The sequence below is a fragment of the Glycine soja genome, chromosome 13 (genome assembly GCF_004193775.1).
Source record: "Glycine soja cultivar W05 chromosome 13, ASM419377v2, whole genome shotgun sequence".
In the NCBI taxonomy this organism is placed as follows: domain Eukaryota; kingdom Viridiplantae; phylum Streptophyta; class Magnoliopsida; order Fabales; family Fabaceae; genus Glycine; species Glycine soja.
In genome coordinates this window covers 3,069,757-3,084,888 of record NC_041014.1, presented here as the reverse complement: position 1 = coordinate 3,084,888, position 15,132 = coordinate 3,069,757, and positions in this window count along the sequence as shown.

Sequence of the window (15,132 nt, the reverse complement as noted above, 5' to 3'; positions counted from 1 at the left end):
GGAAGAAACTGCATGATAAGTTGGCTTAACGAACTCCCGACTAAACCAGTTGAGGACTGTAATTACTAGGTAGACTGAAGAGGGTCTACAAACCCCTAGGCTTGATATAATTACTCGATAGATCTAAGAGGGAAATATGACCCTCGAGTAGACACTTGAAAGAAAAAGTGCTATTATTTCAAAACGAGGACACCCTATTCGATGGGTCGAATGGACATGACCCTTGAGTATCCCAAAAACATCTCAACAAGAAAAGATGTAATCGTTATGCTTTCCTCAAAAATGTATGATAACATTTAATGCGTTTGAACAAAGTAAATGTTGACAATATGTCTCTTTGAATACTCAACCAAATGGATTCAATAGAAGACAACTACCCCATTCATTTCCCTTTCAGATTAAGGTAATACTTGGCTGAAAACAAAATCCCTCTCGAATTGTACTATTGTTAGACCAATACGAGTACTACTAGAATTCAGCTAATTGATAGCGACATCAGAGTAAAGGACTTAGAAGATTTTTCAAAGATCCTATAGCTAACTTCAGAGCTTATGGGACATGTGTACTACTCGGACTCGGCAAGCCTTAGTACTCAATGGTCGGCTGAGTAGCCTACTCAAAATCCAGAGAATTTAGTAGGTATAATTAAGATAAGAGGAAAACTCCATATCTTCTACCGAAAAGATAGAGATTTTTCCCTAAAACAGAATATTATCTATTATTAGAGAAAATATAAGATAAAATTATATAATTTTTCTATTTACATTATCTTACAAGCGAAATTGAAATCCTATCATCCAATTTCCCCTTTATAAAATGAATTATCAAGATTCAGGTAAATGAACTAATTTCAATCCTAAATTTTGATACATGCTCTTTGTTCACCCGCCTCTAACCTGAGCGTCGAAGTGTCTTCAGAGATAAATCCTCACCACCGTACTAGGAAGAGCATCTCAGTAACAAAGTCCCTCCAAAATCGGTAGGAACACATTCTTAAAAACTTGTGTATCCATCTCTAAATTTCTCAAAGATAAATTTAAGATTTTACTATTAAAAATAATTGCATAAAGTTCTTATTGAATTCATGAAAAACCAGCAAATTGTGTTCCATATCACACAATACATGCGCAAAATATAACTTTTTCTTTTATTGTTTTAACTTTCTCCTCTTCTTCTTCCTACTATAAGTACCTCTCTTGATTTTGGTCACCACATGATGGAGCAATAAGGGTCCGGAAATTGACTTGTTCTCATCTCACAGATTGGGTACTGAGGAAAACTAGTGCAAGGCCACACCAAGGGCTGCATAGTTGGCTCTTCTTTATTTTCTTTTTTCTTCTCTTCCACTGGACCAACACTTACGAGTTCTGCGTGCCTAAAACTCTTTTTTAGCAATAAGGCCAGTATAACTGAATCCACCCTTTCTCCTGTTACCTCTATTTCATCCCCTTTTAAGGTTACACCATGCACTCCTAAATATTTAAACACAGTTAGATTGAGCAATGTTTCCAACTTTAGAATAAAAACGAAATGATGAAAGTTAATCGAACAAAGTTATTAAATATTAACATCGATCAGTTTTCCCTTTCAAAAAAAAAAAAATTCGATCAATATTATAATAGGACTTCATTAAAAAAAATGGTAGAATGGGAGGTGTATTGAGCAGACACCAATAATATGCTAGAATAGTCAACAGAAGTCCACTCTGAAGATTAATTTAAGTATTCAAAAGTATTAAGTTTATTACACAAAAGGAGTTTTTTAATTGAGTTTAATGATTATATATTGTTATTGTAAAAAAAAATTATACTATTAATCAATTTAAAAACAACTGCTAATACGATTTGTAAGCTAATTATTACAAAATTAATAAATTTATCATGCAACTATAATTAGATAATATTATAAAATTATTTATATATCTTATTTTCTCTTCTGTTTTTATAAATTAGTCCTAAAGATTGGTAAATCAGTCCTAAGGATAATATGCTGATACTTTCCTTGAATTTAAAGTGACTTTTCTTACCTGAAAGTCCAACCGCAATCTAGATAATTAATTTGTGGTCATTCATGGACACCCTGATCACTACCTTTTGCTGCAAACATTTCAGAATCATAGATAATTAATTTGTCTTGACGAGAAAAATATGATACGACTAGATTTTAGAACCTCTGAAGTTTGAAACGAAACTACTATGCGAATTCAAAGCTTGTTACTTTACCTTCACCATTGTGTTAATTTAAGAGATATTAAATCTTAATATATGGGTTCGAAGAAGCCAACTAGTTGGGGGAAAAAAGTAGTTGAACTAGTGCTCGGACTCGGAGAAATACTTGTGCATTTTTTGAATTTATAGCCATTTTAAGTAAACCGTGGCTTTGCAGAACCTGCCTCGAATAGAAGAAGTTTAAGTGTTTAATCGTTATGTTTTGCTTTGGTCAACCAAGTGTTTTTTTCTTTCTTTTTGGATGCAGGAAATTCCTTAGCTCAATCACTCAGTCATTTTGTTCAAACCGCGTGCGTAATCATGGCGATCATGACTTAAGATGTTGGTGGTCACGTGCGTAATCATGGCTAAAATTTACCCTCTATATCCCTTGCGTGCTTTGTTTATTTTTTTTTCATTTCTTCTTTGTTGGTGGTCACGTGCATAATTGATTATGCTATATATTAGTATAATCAATTATGTGCCACTGGAACGTTCGAAATTTGTTATCGTGTGACGTATATATAATCAACTATACAAGCTCCACAATTGGTTATAGACCACTAATTTTATCAGAGGTGGTCTTGGGCTAGACGGATAATAATTATGCATGTACCATAGTCAAATGATGTGAACTGAGGAAGGGCGTCAAATTGCAACTCTAAAACCATAATCAATTATGTGCAATGCGTAGTCGAGATTATCTTTCTGTTACTTTGGAATTTGTTTTTGGGTAGCCTCTTAAAAGTAATTTTTATGTCTTAGTTAATTTGAAATTGACGTGTTTTTAAATAAGGGATAAAATAGGCATTTGCTCAATTTATATTTTTTTACTTTTTATTATTATTTATCTATTACTTTAATTCAATTTTTTCTATTTTATTATTTCTTTCATTTCAATCAAACAATTTAATTTTGTAGTCTCTTTTTACTATTTTACATCCTTTCTCATACTTTCAACTCTTTTCATCCATTCCTACCAAACATAAGCCATAGTTCCATTCTCCACAATACAGAAACTGTACATATTCCGACTAAGTTGGTGTTTGGGCAATTAATTGTGACATACTGTTTTAAAAGAAAAGGAAAATGTGAATATTGAGAGACTGAGGTTTTTATTTGATTCGTGAGAGAAAAATATGCTAAGATTTGTATCATGGTCAGATTTTTGAATTCTATTTAAGTACTTTTGTTGGTGAACAGATTGAAACATCTAGGCGTTGCCAAAAGTTTCATAAACTTTGTTCCGGAAGAAATACAAAAAATAAAATAAAAATACTCAATTGTTGCAAGCAGTAGTTGATTAGTAAATGTTCTTAAATTGATTTATTCTTGATTTAAATTGTTCCAATCATGATATAGTAACTGAATTATCGTTCACATTATCTTCCAAAGAATAAAAGAGAGATTCCATGTAATTATTTAAATAAGAACTAGGTTTTTCATTTTCATTTTATGACTGTCACGAAATAAATAACATAAAATAAATTACAATAAATTTAAATGACAATAAAATAATAAAGTAAAGATAAAAATATTGAACTTGGATGGTGACGTCGATCTTGATAAACGAGTGTCTAGGTTTGGACTTGAAATTTGCTCGATTCACTGTAACTTCAAAATTCTCTACTCATCTCTCTTGCTCATCCCTAATTCACTAATGTATTCTACCCCAGGTCCTGCATGGTTGTAGATTCTAAATTATGTTGGACCTTGTGGCCTCAATAATCTTAAGAGGGATAGGCTTAGAATATAGAAGAAGCAACAACAATCAATTTAACAATGTTCTTTAAACATGCAAGACACAATTGATTGCAACAAAATAAATAAGATAAGGGAAGAGAGAATGCAAACACAGTTTTATACTGGTTCGGCCACAACCCGTGCCTACGTCCAGTACTCAAGCAACCCACTTGAGATTTTCACTATCTTTGTAAAATCCTTTACAAAGTCTGAACCACACAGGGACAACCCATCCCTTGTGTTCAGATGCTTTACAACAAGAGACTCACAGTCTCTTAACCAATCTCATTGAATAAGAAGAATAGAAGAAGAATTCTCTCTTCAAGAGAAGAATATTACAATGAAGATCATGTAAGAATCCTTATAGATTTTGCAAGTGTTTGATCAAGGATTTCTTGAGAGAGCATTTGACAATGAAGTTCTTTTGGAATCTCTCTCATTGTCTTTTGAGAGGATAAGACATTTTTGCCAAGCAAAACTCTCTGCATAAAATTCGTGCCCAAGTCACCTATTTATAGGCCTTTGATGGCCATTCACAAATCTAATGAAAAGATGTGACTGTTGGCAGATTTTCTGAAAACTTTCCACTGGTAATCGATTACAATGTTTGTGTAATCGATTGCACAGTTATAATTTGAATTCCCAACGTTCAGAGTCTCTGGTAATCGATTACATATGATGTGTAATCGATTACACACTTTCATGTGCCTTGGTAATCGATTACATGTATTGGTAATCGATTACATGTGCCTTGGATGACTTGAAATCTCTACATTTTGAGGCAAGGCTTGATCTTGAAGAAATATTGAATCAAGGCTTTGTTTGTTGAAAAAATCTTGTATTAATCTTGAAGCAAAATGAGCCTTGTTTGATTCTTCTTTTGACATCATCAAAATCATGTATACATACATTCACAAATTATTTGTCTGATACCCAATCCCTTGGACATACCGACACAAGCAATCAACATTAATGGTCGAGAATTAACGAGACTTAACCAAGATTATTCTATCCCTAGAGGTAATCCCAATTAAGTACTTGATCCATGTTCATGTTTCAACAAGGCTTGCCAAAGCACAAGTCAATTCCAAAATTCATCTATAAGATGGTCAATCAAATAAAGACATTAAGTACGAAAACAAATAAAGAACTCAAGATCAAACATTGATAGAATTAAAGTAAAACAAGATTCATCCTTTGCTCTCCTAGGTGGAAGGAATTTCACCCATAAAAATAATACAATGAAACTTAGAATGTCTAATGGAACAATGGAGGCATCTAGTAGGTGAAAATCTAAAATATAATTCTAAGAACTGGTCGGGACTTCTACACCCTTACAATGAATGTCTAGCCTCCTATTTATAGAATTGTAGCTAGGTTTAATTAAGGAGAAAATCACAAGAAATTACAAACAAATAATATCTAATTAATTCATTTAATTATCTTATTTTTTGGCTTATTTATCCTTGAAAAATATCTTGCTCTTGATTTTCCTAGCTTTTATCTTCAATTTTCACAATTTCTCCTTCCAAAACTTTATGTTGATTTTGGGCCTTTGAAGCTTTAGCGCTTAATGAATTGTTTTTGCTGGAAAAACTATAAAAAAAATTCATTAAAAATAACTTAAACATAAAATTCTACCTAAGACAAAGTAAAAATTTAATTTAAAGTTAATTTGATTCTAAGCAAGACCTAAAGTTAACTAAAATGCCAAATAAATGTCACAAAATGCATATGAAAATCCAGTAAATTTGATGTTTATTAGGGTGTTAGGTGTTTAGCGAGGCCAAATACTTGATACTACAAGGGGTGTCAGGTGTTCGACTAGGCCGAGTACCTAGTACCTAGTATGAGTAATCTTATGGAATAAAGGAATTGTACTCTTCGGTTATTCAATATGTTTGAATGTCGAGCCCTGTTATAGGGTATGCTTCGGTGTCCCAAAGGTTTTATTGGGGTATAATGGGTATTCAGCTTAGGCCAAATACCTATCTGGTATACAAGCCCCTTAAGCCTCTTGGAACATGGTGAGCAAGAAGGGCTTTGATGGGTACCCTCAGGGAGTTGAAATGTTTCATTTTGGATTTCATGCCTATGTCTCTTGGGGTTTCATCATTAAAAATAACCGTTATAACACGTGAAGTGTGGCGTGGCTTGGTATTCCATGGACCTAAATGGCTACTGGGCCTTGTGAACTGTTATGAGCCCTCTATAAAATGGGGGAGTCTTGGTTCATTTGTCACTTTGCTTCAAACTAGTTTCCTTGTTCTACATCGAGTACTCTTGTTCAAGTACGCTTTTGTGTTATGTATTCGAGTTCTATGGCCGGTAGCTCTAGCAACTCTGAAGGGTTAAGTGTGCAAATGGAAGGCCTTGGATATGACGATGTGTCTGCCTTGTCCTCAAGTTTTACCTGAAGCTCTAATAGCTCGACCTATTATAGCGAGGCCGAACCTATGTCGCTGATTACTGACAGGGGTAACCCTAACGAGGCCATAGATGTATCTTCAAAGGAGAGGTTGAGTGTTGAGGCCCCTTGCAGTGACAATACAGGCCTTGCTGCAAAATCGAGGTGACAATTAGTAGTTCAAAAGAAGTGTTCATCGATTACTCTCCTGGGGTATTCATGGGTAGATGTAGAGGTATGCTCTAACTATTCTCGTTATACTGACAAGGTTAACCTTCTCTATCTCATCAATCACGTCAGAGTGTGTTGATTGATGGATGAGGATAGCAACCCTATCCATCTTTGTTGCTACTAGACGGATGCCTATGAGAGGCCGTATTAGGTGTTCTTAGCGAAGGAGTTGGCCATCAGCATGCCACCCACCAAGGATTTTTTTCTATGCTTGTGATTGCATTTTTTGCGATCTTAACGTGGAGCTCCCTTTCCATGACTTCACCATGAGAATCCTTCGTATATTGAATGTGGGTCTTTCGCAACTACATCCAACGAGTGGGTGGCTATGCTCGTGTTCCGCGCCTTTTGTAGATTTTTTCACATGGATGAAATTGCACTCATAAAAATAATACAATGAAACCTAGTGCGTCTAATGAAATAATGAAGGCGTCTAGTAGGTGGAAGTCTAAAATATAATTCTAAGAACTTCTTGGGACTTCTACACGTTACAATGAATGTCTAGCCTCCTATTTATACAATTATAGCTAGGTTTAATTAAGGAGATAACCACAATAAATTACAAACAAATAATATCTCTAATTAATTCAATTAATTATCTTCTTCTTCGGTTGATTTATCCTTGGAAAATATTTTTATCTTGATTTTCCTCGCTTTTATCTTCAATTTTCACAATTTCTCCTTCCATAACTTTCTGCTGATTTTGGACCTCTAGAGTTCTAGCACTTAATGACCAATTTTTTCCAAAAAAAACTACAAAAAATTCATTTAAAATAATTAAAAAATAAAATTCTACCTAAGACAAACTAAAAACTAAATTTAAAGCTAATTTGATTCAAAACAAGGCATAAAGTTAACTGAAATACCAAATAAACGGTACAAAATGCATAAGAAAACCCAATAAATTTGACTTTTATCAACACTCTATGTTAGACAAGTGGCCTTAGATATCTTAAGAATGGGGGGTTGAATTAAGATATCACAATCTTTTCCTAATTAAAAATTCTATTTTGATTTTAACCCAAATCCCAAGATTCCTTTCAAAATGAACTCCTAAATAATTATGCAAATTAATCTTACTGAATAGAAACAATAAGCAATAAACAATAAAAGAGTTTAAGGGAAGAAAGATTGCAAACTTAGATTTATACTGGTTCGGCCACACCCTTGTGCCTACGTCCAGTCCTCAGGCAACCCGCTTGAGAGTTCCACTATCTTGCAAAAGTCTTTTACAAGTTCTGAACCACACAAGGACAACTCTTCCTTTGTGTTCATATTTCTTTACAACAAGAGATCCTCATTCTCTTAATCCCTTTTCAGAAATAAGATGAAGAGAAGAAGAAATCTTTCTTGAAAGAGATAGATTGAACAATTGAGCACTCAAATAATTCCTTATTGAATTGCAAGTGTATTGGCCAAGGAATTTTTAAGAGGATAAGAAGATTTTTCTTTTTGAGAGGATAAGACCTTTTTGTTCTCAAAAACTATAAGCAAATTCGTGTTCCAAGTCACATATAAATAGACCTTTGATGACCATGTAAAAACCATTTGAACAGATGTGACTCTTGGAAATAATTTTCTGAAAATCTCCTTTGGTAATCGATTACAAGACTTGTGTAATCGATTACAGGCTTTAAAATTTGAATCAAAACGTTCAGTAACTGCTGGTAATCGATTATCATCCATGTGTAATTGATTACATAGTGTAAAATTTGAATTTAAATTTCTAATGGCTGTTATAAATCATTTTGGCCACTGGTAATCGATTACATCCTTTGGTAATCGATTACCAGAGAGTAAATCTCTTGAAAAAGACATTTTTGCTTAAATTTCTTGGCCAAACCTTTTGCTGTTTCAATTTGGAATTCCCTCCCTAAATCACTAAAGATCTTCTTGATGATGTATCTTGAATCTCTTGGATTTTTGTCTTGATCTTAACTTGAGAAGCGCATGTTCATAAGGCATCAAAACATCATGATCATATGGCATCATCAAAACATCAAAGTCTTTGCTTCTACACTCCAAACTCAGAACCTTGCTTGTCTTCAAGCAAGACTAACTAAAACTACTAAAATAGTAAAAACTACTTTAAAAAAGTAAGGACTCTAAAACAAAATTAAACTAAGACTTAAAGACAAAAGACAAATTAAAACTTAAGACTAAGGATACACAATGACAAGTTACATACACACTCTTCTTGCATTCCCCTTTATTCAACAATTTTTTTGTTCATGTGCTTCAATCAACTAAGTACAGTGCCCACATTCAACTTTTTAGTTCAACCAAATCAAATGCAAGGTTAGAAATATGCAACAAGAATGGCAATCAAATTTAATGGCATAACAACTTCTCCTCACAATAAGTGTTTCACTCTTAAGCTTTTGACTTAGCTTGGGTAAGTGTTTCACTCAATTCACAACTTAAGACACCACAATTCAACTTTGACTTTCATCTCAAGTTAATTAACACATCAAAAGCATGGAAAGATCACTAAAGACTTTATTGGCTTGTAACGGGGCTTGGCTAACAAGGAGTATTGGCTTTTCTAGATATTTCAAAGTAACTTAGAGGAAGGAAAGCATTAGTCTATTCATTTCATTTCATTCATTCCTACCAATCCTTGGTACCCCAAATTTTCAGTTTCATACATACTTTGCTTTGTTCTCATTTTTTGATTTTTTTTTCTTTACTTTGCTTCTCTCTTGTTTTTCTTTATTTTTGTTTCAAATTTTTCCTTTTTCAATAATTTACAAGAGAGAATGAGAATAATACTTTCAACCTTTGTTCACGTGATAACTTATTGGTACCCTTTATTTTTTTCCCTTTGAGTGGTGCAATGCCTCTCCAAACTTAAAACTTTTCCCAATTCCTAGACCTATACTATTCTATCCTTTAAGTTAAGGGCAATAGCGGATATATAGACATATAAATTTCAAGCTTGGGGAATTAGAAAAGAATACATCAATTAAGCTCTCAAAGTAAGGTGCACATCCTTTTTAGATAATGTCCCTATAATTATCATTAGAGAACTAATCTTTCCCTTAATTATTCCTTACCAATTAATCTAGGTAATCTCTCTCTACATAAGTCGTCAAAGATAGGATGAGACGTGTTCGGTCTTTGGTCAGGTCGAGTACTTAATAGGGGTATCAGGTATACGGCCATTCAGAGTACCTGATGCTACAAGGGGTATCAGGTGTCCGACCATATCGAATACCTAATCCTGCAAGGGGTATCAGGTTCGGCCTAGCTGAGTACTTGATACTGCAAGGGGTATGAGGTACTCGGCCTACAAGGGGTGTTAGGTATTTGGACAAGCCAAGTACCTGATATTGTAAGGGGTGTTAAGTGTTCGGCTAGGCCGAGTACCTAGTACCTCATATGAGTAATCTTATGGAATAGAGGAATTGTAGTCTTCAGGTATTTGGTATGTTCAAATGTCGAGCCCTATTACAGGGTATGTTTCGATGTTCCAAAGGTTTTATTGTGGTATAATGGGTATTCGGCTTAGACCGAATACCTATCTGGTATACAAGCCCCCCAAGCCTTTTGGAAAATGTTGAACAATAAAGGCTTTGATGGGTACCTTGGGGGATTTGAAACGTTTCGCTCTGGATTTTGTGCTTATGTCTCTTGGGAATCCGTCATTAAAAATAGCCATTATAATATGTGAAGTGTGGTGTTGCTTGGTATTCCATGGACCTAAGGGACTACTAGGCCTTGTGAACCATTATGGGCCCTCTATATAAAGGGGGAGTCTTGGTTCATTTGTTACTTTACTTCAAACTATTTTCCTTGTTCTGCGCTGAGCACTCTTGTTTAGGTATGATTTGTGTTATGTATTCGGGTTCTGAGGTTGGCAACTCTAGCGACTCCAAAGGGTCAGGTATAATTCCTCTATTCCATAAGATTACTCATACGAGGTACTAAGTATTCGACCTAGCTGAACACCTAACACTCCTTGCAATATTAGGTATTTGCCTTGGCTGAACACCTGACACACTTTGTAGCATCAAGTACTCGGCTAGCTGAGTACCTAGTACCTCATATGAGTAATCTTATGGAATAAAGGAATTGTATTCTTTGAGTATTCAGTATGTCTAAATGTCAAGCCCTATTAAAGGGTATACTTCGGTGTCCCAAAGGTTTGCTTCATGCACTTCCTATTTTACTACCTTCACCTCCATATTTTAAAATATCTCAAAGTTACCCTTCCTTCTTTTTAAGTTTGTCTGGCCCAAATAAGTTTCTCTACACCTCATTTTGATTTGTAGTCTCGTATCTCCAACATCAACTTCTTCATCTCCCTTTAAATTCAGTTTATGCATCAAAGTCTTTGTGGTATGTGTAACATTCCAATTTTTTGTAAATAAATTTAAAAAGCTTTTTAGTAAATAAATAAATAAATATAGAGCAAATAATAGGCTGAGTACCCCATGTATAAATAGCTATGTTAAGTCAGGTGCCTCCTCTTGGCCTCATTTTCGTTTTTCCCCTTCTCTTCTCAAAACCCTTTCTTTTTCCCGCAGCCCACCAAATCTGTCTCATAAAAATGACGATCTCGAACTCATTTACCGTTGGATTGTCATGAAATTTTAGCAGCACGTTCGCAACCCAATTCCGAGCATTCTCACCGTAGTGAATTGTAAAAACAAGTCGGAGCTAAGAGAAATACCCTTCGCACCGTAGCTTTCTCTTTTTCCACAGAAACCCAAAACAGTCTCAGTAAAACTTTGATCCCAGTTTTGTTAACCGTTGAATTTTCATAAAATTTGGATATGTTGTTCAATATTCAATTTCTCACACTTGCACCGTTGGGATTTGCGAGATAATATTCGTGGAGGGAGAAAAAGAATCGCATGAAGACAGTACAAGTGGAGGCTTCAATTTCTTCTCTATCTCTCTGACGTTTGGGAATTCTATCGGAACAGTCAGAGGAATAATTGGAGGAATCTCAGGGAACCGCTAGAGATGCTGCTATTGCTGGCTGAAGACACGTGAGTCTGCTTAGAGGTAAGGGATGAGTTATTCACAGTTGGGGATTAGTGAGAACATGTGTAGGGATCCTTAGAGATATTAATTGGAATGAGTTTTTGGGTGTTTTTGTAATTTTCATTTTATCCATTTAATTATTACAGTGAATTATATATGTTTGATGAATCAGTTGATATCCCAATGAGAAATTGCTATGAAATTGATGTGTTTTTGTGTTGAGTGTGAACCCCTTAGAAAAATTAAACTCTTTTTATAAACGTAAATTATATTTTAAATAATATTATTCAATGACTTATTTTATACAAATTATTATCTTGTTCTAATCTTTTTACGACGATGATCAACATGTTATGTGTATATAATTATTGTAATACTAGAATAATAAATTAAATAAAATTATAAGGTTAATGTCTAGTGGTAATTTCTTTGATGTAATATTAAATTAATTGTTATAGAAATCCTTTGATTAAAAACAATGTAGTTTAATTTACTATATACATATGCATATATATGTTTTGTATCATGCAAATATTATTATTGTGTGATGTGTATGAGTTATAAGGTGTAATAAGTTATTATAATAGTATTATAATATTATAGTGAAGATTGAGTAGTACAAAATTGAATGTGTCAATTTGCGAGATACATGTAAAAATGAGATGATTGATGTGATATTATGAGATGTTAAATTGTGGGCATGATATTTGATTGTGAATAAGTGTGTGTGTTTGACACTTGATGTGACAATAATTATATTGTGAGCTATGAATTATACAATAACCCGACCAGTGTTATCTTGAGAAAAGCGTTGATGCACAGTGTTTAAGAGAAAATGTAGGTTCCTATTCAGGAACCAGTGTTAAATTGTAGCGCAATGTGTTAAATGTGTTTGAAACACGAGTGTGAGGTCAGGGTATTGTATAATTCATGAGAAGTGCTTATAAATGAAATATGTGATGAATTGTGGAATAATATGTTGCCTTGAGACTATAATATTGTTATTGAGATTGAGTAAAAGTGTAAAGTAGAACAAGTGTTGAATTGTGAGATACGTGAAAACATGTGATGGTGGATTGTGACATTATGAGATGTAAAATTGTGAATGAGTTTTGGTTGTAAATAAATGTGTGATTAACTCTTGATGTGACATTATTTGTGTTGTAAGCTGTGAATTATACAATAACCCGACCAGTGTTATCTTGAGAAAAGTGTAAATGCGCAGTGTTAAAGAGAAAATGTAGGTTTCCTATTTAGGAACCAGTGTTAAAGAGAAAGTGTAAGTTTCCTATTTAAGAACCAGTGTTAAATTGTAGCGTAATATGTTGTATGTGTTTAAAACATGAGTGTGAGGTCGTAGGTATAGTATAATTCACGAACAGTGTCTGTGTGCTAAAATGATTTTAGGGGTTGGACCTGAATCAGGAGGGAGAGGCCCTGACGGACTCTTCGGAGTGTAGGCCTTGGGGGTCACCGGGTTTGAGTGCTCCTTTAAGCCTATGCTGATCCCATATGGTTGGAGCATTCTTGCAAAACATCGTGACCCTGACTGGTCTTCCTATGATCTTACTTAGTGAGAGTGACCTGACAAACCCATTGTGTGGTGTGTCTTGTTATGTACTCCTAAGCGCCCCAGGGTGGTTTTTCAAGTCCCACATCGCTAAGGATAAACACTTGAATAGTGTTTCACTCCCTATATATAGAGAGCTCATTTCTTCATTTTTCCTTGTCCCAATTGAGAAACATTTCCTCAACTTTTCTTTCTCCCTCCCATTTTTCAGCCGATGCATTTCCGACAAACTTCTCCCTCTTTCTTTCTGTCGCTCTATAATTTCGGTTGGCTATAAGAGTGACTTTTTAAGTCATAATTTCGGTTGGCTATAAGAGTGACTTTTTAAGTCATATTTTTGGTTGGCTATAAGAATGATTTTTTAAGTCATATTTTCGGTTGGCTATAATAATGACTTTTCAAGTCATATTTTCGGGTGGCTTTAGAGTGACTTTTCAAGTCATACAAGAGGGTGTAATTCTAGAAAGGTTCCCTCAGTGCAGTGAGAATCTTATATAGAGATCTGGACTGTTTTATCCTGGGGACTTCGTGGTTGATAGTCTGCTTGCACAATTTTTTGCAGTGCCACGAAACGTCTTAAAGAAAGTGACATTGTCCGTGACTCAGTCAGTAATTTTTTCGGTTTGCCATAAACTATTGTTACAACAAGTAACACATGGTCCTGTATGTTTACCACCTGTCAAAGTACAACCATAGCCTGGGCAACCACTAACAGACTATGTACTAGGTGAAGACTACTCTTGACAGGTATTGCAAATTGGATTTTGTTGATTTATTTTTTTTGCATTGTCACTAAAAAAATAGTTACTAATTGTAATGTAATTTTTATTGTAGGATCGATTCCGGATAGCATCAGAAGCTACACAAAGCTTTTTGGACCTTAGAGTTGTGCCAGAGGGCACAAGTCATCATCAACTCATACAACAAGCTTTGAAATTAACAGTTGGGTGCATCTTAGACGTAGAGAGACCCAGGAAGAGGACTGGCAAGGGCCATGGACTTTTTGTTTTATTGTTGTATTATTAGTATATTTTGATGTATTATGCATGATTATTGTTGTTTTGACATTTTTTTAGTCTATGTTGTGGTTGAATTACTTTCTTTTTTTTTGCGTTCAACAATTGTTTATACAACACGCGCCTAGTAACAAAAACTATTTTTTCAATTGATTCATAAAACAAACATCAACATGAACAACTAAAGAAACAATGATAATATAAACTTTTCTTAAAAAGAAACTCAACATGCAATTTTTATAAAGTAAAAACAAACATGATTACATATATTTATCACGCATCAGAGCAATGATCTCATCAACATATCTGAGTTTCCTTGGTTTGCACGATAGGGTAAGGACTTCATCTGGAAATCGGCCAAAAGTTGCATTCAACTCAATCAAACCTTTGCTACTAAATTCCAAAAAGATGAAAAACATTTTTCCCACACCATCGTCGTGTTTAAGCTCCATAAACTTATATTCAACACAACCATCAGTTACATAAACAGGTTAGCGGTAAAAAAGGTTTAGTAAAATTTTGTTGCCTCTGATGGCATCCGTAATTATTTTCCTTAAAGTATCAAGAGACATATCCTCATTTATTATGACGACTTTAAAACCACTAGGGCATTCAAACAATACCCTTTCAAATGATGAAATCATTTCACCATTGCAATACACAACAAGTACACTTTCCATGTTTTCAACAATATGGTGAATATCAAGGCAAGAAAATCAATTGGAACTCTAGGAACAATGGTAACCAGGCTTGGAACTCTAACAAATCCTCTTGGAGGGCTGTGAATGAAAATAAGAATTCTAACTAGAGTTTTGGGGATCCTAGAAATAAAGATTCTAACTGGGGCAAGAAAAGTAATTGGAATTTTGGATCTAGTGATGCTAATGAAAACACCATTTGGAGAAGCAATAGTAGTTGAAACACAACAAATATCTTAAGTGATGATGGTGTAAATGAAGGTTCAAA